This window comes from Mesoplodon densirostris, chromosome 5 (assembly GCF_025265405.1).
Source record: "Mesoplodon densirostris isolate mMesDen1 chromosome 5, mMesDen1 primary haplotype, whole genome shotgun sequence".
Classification (NCBI taxonomy): Eukaryota; Metazoa; Chordata; class Mammalia; order Artiodactyla; family Ziphiidae; genus Mesoplodon; species Mesoplodon densirostris.
The window spans coordinates 119,382,899-119,397,572 of record NC_082665.1 but is presented as its reverse complement, the minus strand read 5'-3'; the positions used below and the strand labels follow the sequence as shown (position 1 = coordinate 119,397,572).

General features: G+C 39.2%; 1 protein-coding gene across 4 annotated transcripts in view; it reads right to left on the bottom strand.

The window, feature by feature from the left end:
- Positions 1-14,674, bottom strand: part of ZNF148 (zinc finger protein 148) — a 137,549-nt gene that overhangs the window by 51,425 nt on the left and 71,450 nt on the right. The gene's annotated exons all lie outside the window — the stretch shown is intronic.

The following is a 14,674-nucleotide window of genomic DNA, read 5'->3' as shown; positions in this document are numbered from 1 at the left end:
ACAGGTGCTCCCAAAATGATTATTTGTGTGTGCAAGTAAAGAGTGTGTTGAAGAATTCATTAATATGTAATTGATATATAAGAATCAACAGTATATAAATTGAGGGAATAAACTAGGATTTTACAAAAATTTATCTGGAAAGAAAAAGATTAACATGTCCTGGGAAAAGATAATTAAGACCTAGCAGAATAAAGGAGAAGTGAGCACACAATTTCACTCCCACATTTAAGGAAACTGATGTTAAAGATAAAGGCACAACAAAAGGTTAAATTCCAAAATCAATAAAATACTGGGGGATAAAAGGGGTATTCAGACTTCATGATGGGTTTCTCTCAATTTACAAAACATCACAAAAACAACACAAAATTCTAAAAGGTAATCTCATCAAAAAAGGAATGATAAACTAACAATGAAATCTAATTATCTTTAAGTTCAATGTTTTTGGCAATATCTTAGCCAGTATTTTTCTGGCCTCTACAACAAGCCATCACCAAATGTGTGTTTATAGAACTGCATATGGTTTTAGGCCCCTGCTATGTACAAGACACAATTCTAGCTACATGATAACAAGAAATGTTAAGATATCAACAATGTTATCTCATCTTTAGATCTCAGTTCTCACAGATGTGAAGAGCTACGTGTCCTAAAAAATAATATGGGGACTTCCCTGGTGGCACAGTGGTTAAGAATCCATCTCCCAATGCAGGGGACGTGGGTTCAATCCCTGGTCAGGGAAGTAGATCCCACATGCATGCCACAACTAAGAGTTCACATGCCACAACAAAGGAGCACACATGTCGCAACTAAGGAGCCCGCAAGCAGCAACTAAGACCTGGCACAACCAAAAGTAAAAAAAAATTTTTAATTAAAAAAATATATGGAGGTTCTATGATCACTAACGGTAGCATCAATTCTCATCAAATTGATGGTGCACAGTCATCCTGCTGTGCTACATTTTCAACCTATCCTTGAAATGAAAACACAAGTATCTTAAAACTAAGAAACTTTCAACTCAACAAGCTCTGAAATACATTAAAAATCCTTGACTCTTTGACCATGTGAGGACACAACGAGAAGTCTGCAACCGGGACCCTCACCCGACCATGCTTGCACCCTGATCACGGACTTCCAGCCTCCAGAACAGTGAGAAATAAATTTCTGTTGTTTATAAGCTTTTAAAAAAAATCTTGATAATAGTCCAGGAAATACAATGTGCTAATGGCTACATTTTCAAAAAATACACTTAAAAAGGGGGTGCAAAAGGTTATAAACATCTTACAAACTCATAGTGTAAAGCTGGAAGACAGAGCTGTGCAGAGGGGTTCATGAGGGAAATGCAACATAAGCCAGGAATTTCAAACTAACCAAATAAAGAACTGGAAGTTTTCAAAAATTCCTGAAATGTGGGGGGTGTGAGAATTGCAAACCAAGGAGAACCTAGGCATAAAAACATGACTGTAGGGCCTCCCTGGTGGCGCTGTGGTTGGGAGTCCGCCTGCCGATGCAGGGGATATGGGTTCGTGCCCCGGTCTGGGAGGATCCCATATGCCGTGGAGCGGCTGGGCCCGTGAGCCATGGCCGCTGGGCCTGCGCATCCGGAGCCTGTGCTCCGCAACGGGAGAGGCCACAACAGTGAGAGGCCCACATACCGCAAAAAAAAAAAACAAAAACATGACTGTAAATGATTATTTAGCTAATAATTCTTTCTATCAGGTTAGAGAATCATACTAATGACCATTCTTATGGCTTCTTTTGGTGTAATTATTTGAAACATAAAATAGAATGGTAAGGTCACCTCCAACAAGGCTTTGGAATACAGACATGTTACCATCTTTGAAGTGATGTTTACTGAAATACAACTACTGAAACTGGGTATGAGACAAGGAGAAATGACAACAGACTAAGTAGTTGCTGAACTGCTCTGTCTTATGTTGCAGCAAAAAGTAGTTCCAACATTTCTGTTAACTTATAAATTACAAAGAAACCATGAAAATATAGCATGCAGCAGTAAGAAAGAGACGGGAACTTCCTTGGTGGCACACTGGTTAAGAACCCGCCTGCCAATGCAGGGGACACGGGTTCGAGCCCTGGTCCGGGAAGACCCCACATGCCACAGAGCAACTAAGCCTGTGCGCCACAACTACTGAGCCTGTGCTCAGAGACAGCGAGCCATAGCTACTGAGCCCACATGCCACAACTACTGAAGCCTGTGTGCCTAGAGCCTGTGCTCCGCAACAAGAGAAGCCACCGCAATGAGAAGCCCGTGCGCCGCAACAAAGAGTAGCCCTTGCTCGCCACAACTAGAGAGAGCCTGCGCCCAGCAACGAAGACCCAACGCAGCCATAAATTAGCTAGTTAATTAATTTTTTAAAAATAAGGAAGATGAACTTTTTTCAGCAAAAGTGTCGAGTAGAGTGTAAGACAGATTCACAAATAAGTTCTTCAATAAGCAGCTATTCACAAACAAAGGAAGAACCTTTATGTGCACACAGTGAAAAACATTAATTCATATATCTGAACCTTTTACTATTTTCACATATATGGAAAGTGATCATATTGGTACTAGCATTGACAAATATAAGGTACACTTTTAACATTATGAAAGCACGGACCAAAACCTAGAAGTATCAATGAATCAAAGCATTGTGAATACCAATAGGCACAAAGCAAGGTACATTTTTAATTTTTTTTTTTTTTTTGCGGTATGCGGGCCTCTCACTGTTGTGGCCTCCCCCGTCGCGGAGCACAGGCTCCGGACGCGCAGGCTCCGGACGCGCAGGCTCAGCGGCCATGGCTCACGGGCCCAGCCGCTCCGCGGCATATGGGATCCTCCCAGACCGGGGCACGAACCCGTATCCCCTGCATCGGCAGGCGGACTCTCAACCACTTGCGCCACCAGGGAGGCCCATAAGGTACATTTTTAGAACAGTCCAACAGGCTTATCACTCATAAATGGAATAAAGTAATCTCTACATATAACACAACCACACACTGAAGTATATGGTCCAGCCTAAGGTGCTTAGAAAGGATGTTGGTAAATCCATAAACATAAAGAGATGGGTATGAAAATGACAAGGCAACTAGAAAGAATGAGGTGCAAAAAGTCTGGGAAAATGAATCTTCTTTGGCCCAAGAAAGACTATGATAATCTATACACACATGTAAACTTAAGCATGACAAAAGAGACAACAATTCATCTATAAGTTCCCTACTGTTTCCTTGAGAACTATCTTTAAAAGAAAATCAAGTACTCAGTGTTACTTTTCACCTAAAATAAACCAAAGTATAATTAATCAAAGCAGGCATTTGCAGATGTGTGATAGTTGAAAAGACAGGTTTGCTGGATTTTTGAAACACATTCATTGGAACATCAAGAAAATCAACAGGCTAGGAAGTATGTCAGACTAAAAAACAAAAACAAGAAAACCTCTTGGTTTCTTCCCCATAGCTTAATCTTTACCACTTCACCTAGTCCTATGTACAACCTCCTGCCTACATTTGACAGCCTGAATTTCAATGCTTTCCTCACTACCAAACCAGAAATACCATCCATACTGTCAATCACCCTACTCATACTTCTCTCATAAGATTTGACTAAACCCAGACGCTTCTCCACCTGAAGCTGTAAGACCCCTGCTCATCCACTGATCAAAGCTCCCTCTGGATCTCCACTTTGAGACTGGGGAAGCCATCAGGCATGACTCCCATGTCATATCTACCTTGTATATTCATCTAACTTCTTCCCCAACATCCTATCAAGAGGCAGAGCCCATGCTTCCTCACCCCTTGCCACTGCCCAAGCTGGTTCATTCTTGCTAGTTCTAATATATATATCCTAATTATACTGAGGTATTCCTCATTTTTGATCACTCTCTCTTTATTCTCCCAACTTTAAACATAAAGAGGCCTCTCTATATTGAAAAAATCTTTCCCTTGATTCTAATCACTAGTAAATCACACCCAGAATCCAGAATGACTCTTTCTTTTTCAGGACTTATTTCATGTCTTTTATATTTTACTATTTCATGTACCTGTATCTTATCTTGGTATCTGAAAATAAGATAGTTTTCTTTTGTATTTCTCATAACAGCTTTCACTCACTTATTCATTCAACAGCTGTTAAGTACCTGCTACATGCTAAATTCAGTCAGTCTAAAGTAATACAATGGAAGTTTTAAATTTACTGAGATTCTAGTATGTACAGAGCAAAATACTAGATACTGAGAACACATTCTATGACAAGGTCTCCTTTCCAAAGGTCTTAAAATGCAGATGGGAAGTTTTGACGCCTTAAAAAAAAAAAAAAAAACTAGTAACACTAATAAACGAATAAAATGGCACATATTCGGCTCAATCTAAATGAATGATACAGGGAATAAGGGCAGGAACCAAATGGAGAAATTCATGAGATCTGAAATAACTGCAACTATATCTATCCCCCTTTAATTTTTTTCTTCCAAACATGCTACTCTTCCCAACAACTTTCTTCCACGCTCAATAATGTTATTAAGCGATGTAACAAATTTAAACATACCTAAAATAATGTTGCCAGACACAGTATGTGAAGAACATTTCATGTCGTTTGCAAATTTTGGTCTACCCCTAACTCCCAAACAAGGTGACCCCTTACAATCATTTTAGACTCTTCTTTCACTTCATTCTCAATATCCTACATCCATATGCATTTCATTCCAATTGACCCTATCAACCTTGATACTTTAGGGCACTATCATATACCAATGTATTCTCTCACAAATAAATTAATATAAAACTGTTTTCTTACCATTTCCCCAATGAGGAAATCTACAATAGCTCCTTGTTGCCCATAATATCAATTATACTCTCCCCAGCTCAGCTTTCAGGATTCTACACGATCTACTTTACAGAAAAGACCTAGGTCACTTGGCAGAAGTATCTGTTCTTACCATCTCCCCATTTCTGGAGCCTTATGTTCCTTTCAATTTTCAATTTCTCTTTTAGGTATTCTCATTCATCTTCCCACCCCTGTTTAAGAAAAAAGAAAGCATCCTGTGCTTTCCTCTATACTCTGTGCTACTAATTCCATTACCACCCATCTCTAAGGCTCTGCAGCTTCACTGCTTCTCTAAAATAATCTCCCTTGCTTCACCAACTACTTCTCTGCCTAAAAGCACGCTTAAATTTACCCTATAAATTCTTGTGGACCAAAATATTTCCAGCAACTTCCTTCCTCTTATGGCCAAACTTTTCAAAAGAATAATCTGTAGTAAGCATATAGGCAAAATAACTGCCACCAAACTTAGAGAAATGGTTATTCTGAGAGTAAAAACAGTATGTAGTCATATAAGAAGAATGTGTAACTATCGCTAGAAGGAAATTGTTCCAAAATACTGCCTAGGAAACAAATTGAATCAAAGTGACCACAAGTACTACAAGTGTTTAAATGTAAAAAGAAAGATATAAAACAATTAACTGTACTGCAAATATACTGCCTAAATAATGTAGCAATATTTAGAAGTATTCATGGAGTCCAGAAAAAGAGAAATTTAACACCAAGAATATATCTCTGTGTGTATGCGTGTGTGTGTGTTTATTTCCAGGATGGTTTTGGAAAGAACAGTTACATATAACCAGTCAACAGGAAGATTTCTAATTCCAAGCTCAACAAGCCACAGAAAAGGGCCAGGAAGAAAAGCAGCACATTGATGGACAGGCCTTTATATGAATCATGAACCATAACCCTCCCTTTCTGCCTGACCCAACTGCATGCAAACTTCTGAAAGGAGCTACATTTGTCAGGGTTTGAGAAAGTCCATAACTATCTTTTGCTTTTGAAAAGGTTCAGGGACCCACACTTCACAACAAACATTCTAGTGTACTTCTCTATAATATTCCTCATTATAAATTTGCATTTTGGTTACTATATCAGCATCTTACAATTTAGATAACTATAAGATGAAGTGGAAGAAGTGATCAAATCAAGTTATCTTACCTGAAACAGTGCTGACCACCCCCATCCTACCCAGAAATTCTATTCTTTTAACTTCTATAGCATCATGGTTTAAGTTCTTTGCGTTTCCTCACACAAGTTCTTCTGCATCCATCCTTCTACTATATACGTACCTTTATTTTGTAAGAGTTTTAGTACACCTCTGTCAGTGGCTCTCAAAGTTTCGTCCAGGGACTTCTGAAGATCCCTGACACCCTTTCCAGTGGGGTGCTCCATGAGGTCAAAAATACTTCCATTATAATACCTATTTTTTTTTCACTCTCCTCTTATGAGTATATAGCGGCATTTCCTAGAAGCTAACTAACATATGATATCACCACAGACTAAATGTATTAGCAAATATGAGATAAGCCAGACAGTATAACAGATCTGTAAAATTGTAAAATGAATTCTCACAAAATTTTTAAATTATAAACAGGGTTATATTTCATTAAAAATATGCTGTATGTTAACATGTAATGGGATTTGTTACTGATAAATTAATAAATAAAATTTTAAATTTCTCAGTTTTAATTTCTAAAATGGTAAATATCGATATATATAACCAATAGAAGAGCTGTTAAGAGTCCTCAATATTTTTAAGAATAAAGGGGTCCCCAAGACCAGAAATTTTGAGAACCACTGAGCTAGATACATCTTAACTATATTTTGCATTCCCTCCCTTTTCTCCATTCAATTTCTTTCAATGCAGGTGCCTGGGCCCAACCAACATAAAGAAATTAGTATAGACGAGTGTGCACATGTGAGTTAGTAGACACACATGTACTGCCTAGCTCTGTCGGCTGAGATCACTAAGAAGCAATGAAATCCAACACACCTACCATCCAAAACTTAGTTTCTAAATACCATTATCCAAACAAAAGGAAATGGAGCTCCTTGGAGAACCAACTGATTTCAAAGCTGGGCAAAGAAAACTATACGATGACCTTAGAACATCTTGTGGTGCCAGAAACTAGAGTACATGTCAAAAGGACACAAGGGTCTATCTGAAAGAGCTCCCAATAGGCAAAGCTGAAACAACTTGAGAAAAAAAATAAATGACAGTACCAGATTATAACTCAAAGAATAAGGCAATATCCATTCTGATATAAATGGAAATAATTTTTTTAAATGGAGAGAAGGGACAGCTATAATTAACATAAATATAGAAGAAATGAGGAAAATACAAATTCACATTTAGGCAAACACTACCATTAATAACTACAACTGGCAGGATCCACCAATGGATGCTTAAATAGGTAGGAAAAAATTTCAGTAGAAATAGGATATTTAAGCAGATTCAAACTATTTCCTACAAGATATTTGCCAATTACAAAGAAGAAAAAAGTGACTTTAAGGGAAAAACTGGCAGATATGACATTAACAAAGTACTGAAAGTGTAATATCACCTGTAATAATACATACATCCACATTTTATACTCCCTGATACGATACACTGAGAAGAGCACAGCATTTCTGTGGAAACTGTCCAAAAATGAAAGCTTCAATCTAATCATAAGAAAACATCAGGCAGGGACTTCCCTGGTGGTCCAGTGCCTAAGACTCCGCACTCCCAAAGCAGGGGGCCTGGGCTCGATCCCAGGTCAGGGAACTAGAACTGCATGCCACAACTAAGAGTTCACATGCCACAGCTGAAGATCCCGCATGCTGCAACTAAGACCCAGCACAGTCAAATAAATAAATATTTTAAAAAGAGGGAAAAAAAGAAAGAAAACATCAGGCAGCCGCAAATTAAGAGACATTCTACAAATAACTAACCAATACTCGTCAACTATCAGGGTCATAAAAGATAAGCAAAGACTGAACAACTGTCATGGAATGGTGGAGACTCAAGAAGATACAACTAAATACAATGTGGAATCCTGAACTGAATCCTGGAACAGAAAAGGGATATTAGGGGAAAAACAGATGAAATTCAACTAAGGTCTGTAGTTTATTTAATAGTATTTTACCAACATTAAGTTCCTGGTTTTGATAACTGTACTATGGTTGCATAAGCTTTGATATCAGAGGAAGCTGGGTGATGAGTTTATGTGAACTCAGTGCTACTTCTGCAACTTTGTCATAAATCTAAAATTATTTCATAATAAGTTTAAAAAAACTATTCTATAATTTTTCTAAACTAAAAATAGAGTTGCCACATGATCCTGCAATCCCACTCCTGGGCATATATCTGGAGAAAACTATAATTCAAAAAAATATATGCACCCCAATGTTCATAACAGCACTATGTACAGTGGCCAAGACATGGAAGCAAACTAAATGCCCATCGACAGATGAATGGATGAAGAAGATGTGGTACATATACACAATGGAATACTGCTCAGCCATAAAAAAGAATAAAATAATGCAATTTGCAGCAACATGGATGGACCTAGAGAATATCATACTAAGTGAAGTAAGTCAGAAAGAGAAAGACAAATATCATATGATATCACTTATATGTGGAATCTAAAATATGACACAAATGAACTTATTTACAAAACAGACTCAGAGACATAGAAAACAAACTTATGGTTACCAAAGCGGAAAGGGAGCGGAGGAGGGATAAATCAGGACTTTTGGATTGGCAGATACAAACTACTATACATAAAATAAACAACAAGATCCTACTGTATCCACAGGGAAAAGAATATAGAAAAGAATGTGAAAAATAATATGTACATATATATACACACACACATATATACATATATATGTATAACTGAATCACTTTGCTTTAAACCAGAAACTAACACAACATTGTAAATCAACTACTCTTCAATTAAAAAAAAACCCCAGGGGCTTCCCTGGTGGCGCAGTGGTTAAGAATCCGCCTGCCAGTGCAGGGGATGTGGGTTTGAGCCCTAGTCTGGGAAGACCCCACATGCCGCGGAGCAACTAAGCCCGTGTGCCACAACTACTGAGCCCGTAAACCACAACTACTGAGCCAGCGTGCCACAACTACTGAAGCCCGTGTGCCTAGAGCCCGTGCCCTGCAACAAGAGAAGCCACCGCATTGAGAAGCCCACACACCGCAATGAAGAGTAGCCCCTGCTCACCACAACTAGAGAAAGCCTGTGAGCAGCAATGAAAACCCAATGCAGCCGAAAATAAAATAAATTAATTTAAAAAAACCCCAGCATTTATATGGTGTTCTACAAATTTGTGATGCCTCCTCAGCATAGTAACTATGATTTATCTGACATTTATTATGTGCCAGGCACTGTCCTAGGTACTAAGGATACAATGGTTGGGCATGCAGGGAGGGAGGCGGGTGCTCTTGGTCTCTATCCTGTATAATCTATTGCATTTAATCCTACAGTAAGACTATGAGGTTAGCATTTTCATCCCATTTTACAAATAAGAAAACTAAGGCTGAGAAAGGTTATTTGTCTAAGGGAAACAAAAATTTACACCCAAGTCTTCCAAATCCAGCAACAGAGATCCTACTTACTGTAATCCGTGAATTATTTTTTATCCTCATGTTACCAATAAAGAAACTAAAACTTCACAGAGGTAAGTGTCTTACCCAAGCTATTGTATTTCAACCCTAGGACTTAAACCACGATTTTGTATCTCTTAATCTGGTGTTATTTCCATTACTATTGGGTTGGCTGAAAAGTTCCTTCAGTTTTTTTTTTTTTAATTAATTAATTAATTTATTTATGGCTGTGTTGAGTCTTCGTTTCTGTGTGAGGGCTTTCTCTAGTTGTGGCAAGCGGGGGCCACTCTTCATCGCAGTGCGCGGGCCTCTCACTATCGCGGCCTCTTTTGTTGCGGAGCACAGGCTCCAGACGCGCAGGCTCAGTAGTTGTGGCTCACGGGCCCAGTTGCTCCGCGGCATGTGGGATCTTCCCAGACCAGGGCTCGAACCCATGTCCCCTGCATTGGCAGGCAGATTCTCAACCACTGCACCACCAGGGAAGCCCTCCTTCAGTTTTTAAGTGAAAATAAAAGACACATTTTTCATTTTCACCAAGGACTTTATTGAACAACGTATTCACTGTTTTGTTCCACTACCTTCTGCCATTTTTCAGGCAACTTCATAATTCCATCTTCCCAAAACTTTTATCTTTTTGAGCAAAGAACTGTTCCAGGTGCCTTTTACAGTCTTCCAAGAAACTGAAATTTTTTCCATTAAGAGAATTTTGTAAAGACCGAAATAAATGAAAATCTGAAGGTGCAATGTCTGGTGAATATGGAGGATGAATCAGAACTTCCCAGCCAAGCTGTAACAGTTTTTGCCTGGTCATCAAAGAAACATGCAGTCTTGCATTAACCTGATGGAAGATAATGCGTTTTCTGTTGACTAATTCTGGACGCTTTTTGATGAGTGCTGCTTTCAGTTGGTCTAACTGGGAGCAGTACTTGTTGGAATGAATCGCTTGGTTTTCTGGAAGGAGCTCATAATAGAGGACTCCCTTCCAATCCCACCATATACACAACCTCACCTTCTCTGGATGAAGACCAGCCTTTGGTGTGGTTGGTGGTGGTTCATTTCGCTTGCCCCACAATCTCTTCCGTTCCACATTATTGTACCCACTTTTCATCGCCCATCACAATTTGTTTTAAAAACTGAACGTTTTCATTACGTTTAATTAGAGAATCGTGGGACTTCCCTGGTGGCGCAGTGGTTAAGAATCCGCCTGCCATATGTATAGCTGATTCACTTTGTTATAAAGCAGAAACTAACACACCATTGTAAAGCAATTATACTCCAATAAAGATGTTAAAAAAAAAAAAAAAAAAAAGAATCCGCCTGCCAATGCAGGGGACATGAGTTCAATCCCTGGTCCAGGAAGATTCCACACACCTCGGAGCAACTAGGCCCATGCACAAGTACTGAGCCTGTGCTCTAGAACCCGAGAGCCACAACTACTGAGCCCGCGTGCCACTACTACTGAAGCCTGCACGCCTAGAGCCCGTATTCCACAACAAGAGAAGCCACCGCAACGAGAAGCCTGCGCACCACAACAAAGAGTAGCCCCCTCTCGCCACAACTAGAGAAAGGCCGCCCGGAGCAACGAAGACCCAACGCAGCCAAAAATAAATTAGTTATTTTTTTAAAAATGCTTCCAAAAAAAAAAGTAGAGAATCACATGCGGAAATACAGTCAAAAAGGTTTTTTTCACTTAACTTATGTGGAACCCAAATATCAAAGCGATTAACCTAGCCAAGCTGGTGCAAATGATTTTCAAAGCTTAATTTGGATATATTGAGTATGTCGGCTATCTCCCTCGTGGTATAATATTGATTGTTTTCAATTAATGTCTTGATGTGATCGCTATCAACTTCAACTGGTCTACCCAACCGAGAAGCATCATCCAGGAAGAAATCTCCAGGAAACTTCACAAACCACTTTTGACACGTTCAATCAGTCACAGCACCTTCTCCATTTGCATTTCAGTTGGGTTTTTACCTTTCTTGAAATAATAAAGCATAATACACCAAAAATGTTGTTTTTTTTCTTCCATCTCCAATATTAAAATGGCTACACAAAAATTCACCAATTTTGATATGTTTTTTTTAAATGCATACTGATATGACAGCTGTCACAATACAATCAAACAAAATTGTTTCGAATGAAATTAAAGACAACTTAGTGCTACTAGAGCCACCTTACGGAAAAAACCGAATGAACCTTTTGGCCAACCCAATATAACTGCTTCTTAAAAATCTAAATTAATCAAACTTATTTAAAAAGATTTTTACACAAACATATTTCATTTTCCCATATACAAACTATAGTTAGGTTCCTGCCAAAATGTGGAAAGAATTTCTAGTGGTTCAAGAGAAAGGAAATAATTAAAAAAAAAAAACAAAGTGGACAAAATGTCAACAATATTTATTGAAGCGTTAAGACTTGAGTTTCAATCCCTCCTCTTCCAATTATTATTGGGTAAACTTGGCTTCCATAAGTAGTATGGAAAAATAAAAAAAGCATAGGTTGGGAGTTAAAAGAAATACAATCTAATCCCAAAGAGTAATACTAGCAGCGTGAGGCTAAACAACTAAAATTTAATCATTTGGAACTTTCTTCACCTATAAATGGAGGGAATATTCCGCACAGAACTTCTGTAGAGTTAAAAGAGATTATATATGTAAAGTATCAACTATAGTACATAGCAATATATAGTTGGTTTTTTGATGCTACTGATTATCATAATCATTTCCTCATCTGTTTATTAGTGGTAGTAATAATATCCAGCTTATAGACATCAGAAAATCAAATGAGATTACATAAGAATCACCCTGAAAACCTTCAAGTTCTAAATAAATATCTATGGTTATTAATTATTATTACACAACTGCAGATGTGTAATTGCTTAGATCCATAGAAGATTACCAATTTCTACAGAGCATCTCCACTTAGACATCCTAGTATCTAAAACTCAATACTGCTAAAAATAAAACCCTTTTCCACATCAGAACCTCCTTCCAAACTCCCTGCCTTTCTTTTCTTCCCCGTGCCTTTCAATATGCTGTATCATATCCCAGTCTCCCATCTAAAGACATCTTTTAATTTTCTTCTCCACTCCCAACCCAAGACCAAGTCCAGTTGTTTTTCTTTTTTCTCAATATCACGTACAAATCTGGAAATTATATTTCACATTTCCTACTCCAGATCATTTAAAAAGACATTAAATTGGGAATCTCATACACTACTAGAGGGAGAATAAATTGATCAACATTTGTGGGCTATAAATTGGCCAGTATATAATCAAGAGTCTTAAGAAACCTATACTGAAGAAATAATCTCACATGACAACAACGCCTACATGTAACATCACAATATTATTTACGATCATAAAGTGCGAACAGTCTAATACCTAGTAAAGAAAGAGTGAGATAAATTACAGTACAGATATATGACATACAGTAAAGAGAAATCTTACTTTTGAATAATATTAATGACATAGTGAGATGCTCATGGTTTAAGGTTAAATGATATAAATATGTTGATAAATATATTTTTACAATTTTACACAAACACAAATACATATGCAGCACATTTTATATAAATACAACATATGCAGAAAACAAACAAAAAAGGAAACACTAAAATACAACAAAATGTTAGTGACTATCCTAGAGTAGTAAGATTACAGCAATTTTTATTATCTTCTTTATTGTTTTTAAATTTTCTCAACAAACGTGTTACTTTATAATCCTAAAAAGACATTAAGTCCAGTCGTAGTACAAATCCCTAGTATTAATCAAAGAAAAATCTATTCATTGTTATCTTAATGTATTAAGTTATTCTAAGAATTGAAACATTAAGCCAGCAAAGTGAAACTGAAAAAATTTCTATGGGTGAGTTGGAAAAAAGAAAAAGCCATCAAGTAAATCTTGATCCCTATCTCACATCATCAGCAAAAATCAATTCCAAACGGATTGTTAATCTAAATGGAAAAGGAAAATCAAAGTTTCTAGAAGTTAACAAAGGAAAATATCTTCATCACCTTGGGGCAGGCAAAGAATTATTAAATAGGACACACAAAACACCAAAAGGAAAAGACACAAATTGAACTTCATTAACACTGACTTCTGTTCATCGAAAGAGTAAAAAGGCAAATCAGAGTGGAAGAGTGGAAAAGTTAATTGATATATATATCCAAAAATATATAAAGAACTATTACAAATCTGTAAGAGAAAGAAACAACCTAATAGAAAAATGGGCAGAAGATGAACATGTACCTTACAGAAAAATAATATCCAAATTGTCAGTAAGGACTTCTGGTAAGATGGCGGAAGAGTAAGACGCGGAGATCACCTTCCTCCCCACGGATACACCAGAAATACAGCTACACGTGGAACAACTCCTACAGAACACCTACTGAACGCTGGCAGAAGACCCCAGACCTCCCAAAAGGCAAGAAACTCCCCACATACCTGGGTAGGGCAAAGCGGAGAGATCCCCACACAGAGGATCGGTGCCGAGCGGCACTCACCAGCCCGAGAGGCTTGTCTGCTCGCCCGCCGGGGCGCGCAGCGCTGGAAGCTGAGGCTCGGGCTTCGGTCAGAGCGCAGGGAGAGGACTGGGGCTGGCGGCGAGAACTCAGCCTGAAGGGGGCTAATGTGCCACAGCTAGCCGGGAGGGAGTCCGGGAAAACTCTGGAGCTGCCGAAGAGGCAAGAGACTTTTTCTTCCCTCTTGGTTTCCTGGTGCGCGAGGAGAGGGGATTAAGAGCGCTGCTTAAAGGGGCTCCACAGACGGGCGCGGGTCGCGACTGAAAGCGCGGAGCCCAGTGACGGGCGTGGGACGCTGCGGCTGCTGCTGCCGCCGCCAAGAAGCCTGTGTGCGAGCGCAGGTCACTGTCCACACCGCCCTTCCGGGAGCCTGTGCAGCCCGCCACTGCCGGGGTCCGGGGATCCAGGGGCGGCTTCCCTGGGAGAACGCACGGCGCGCCTCGGGCTGGTGCAACGTCACGCCGGCCTCTGCCGCTGCAGGCTCGCCCTGCACTCCGTGCCCCTCCCTCCCGCCCAGCCTGAGTGAGCCAGAGTCCCCGAAGAGGCTGCTCCTTTAACCCTGTCCTGTCTGAGCGAAGAACAGACGCCCTCCGGCGACCTACACGCAGAGGCAGGGCCAAATCCAAAGCTGAGACCCAGGAGCTGTGAGAACAAAGAAGAGAAAGGGAAACCTCTCCCAGCAGCCTCAGAAGCAGCGGATTAAACCTCCACAATCAACTTGATGTACCCTGCA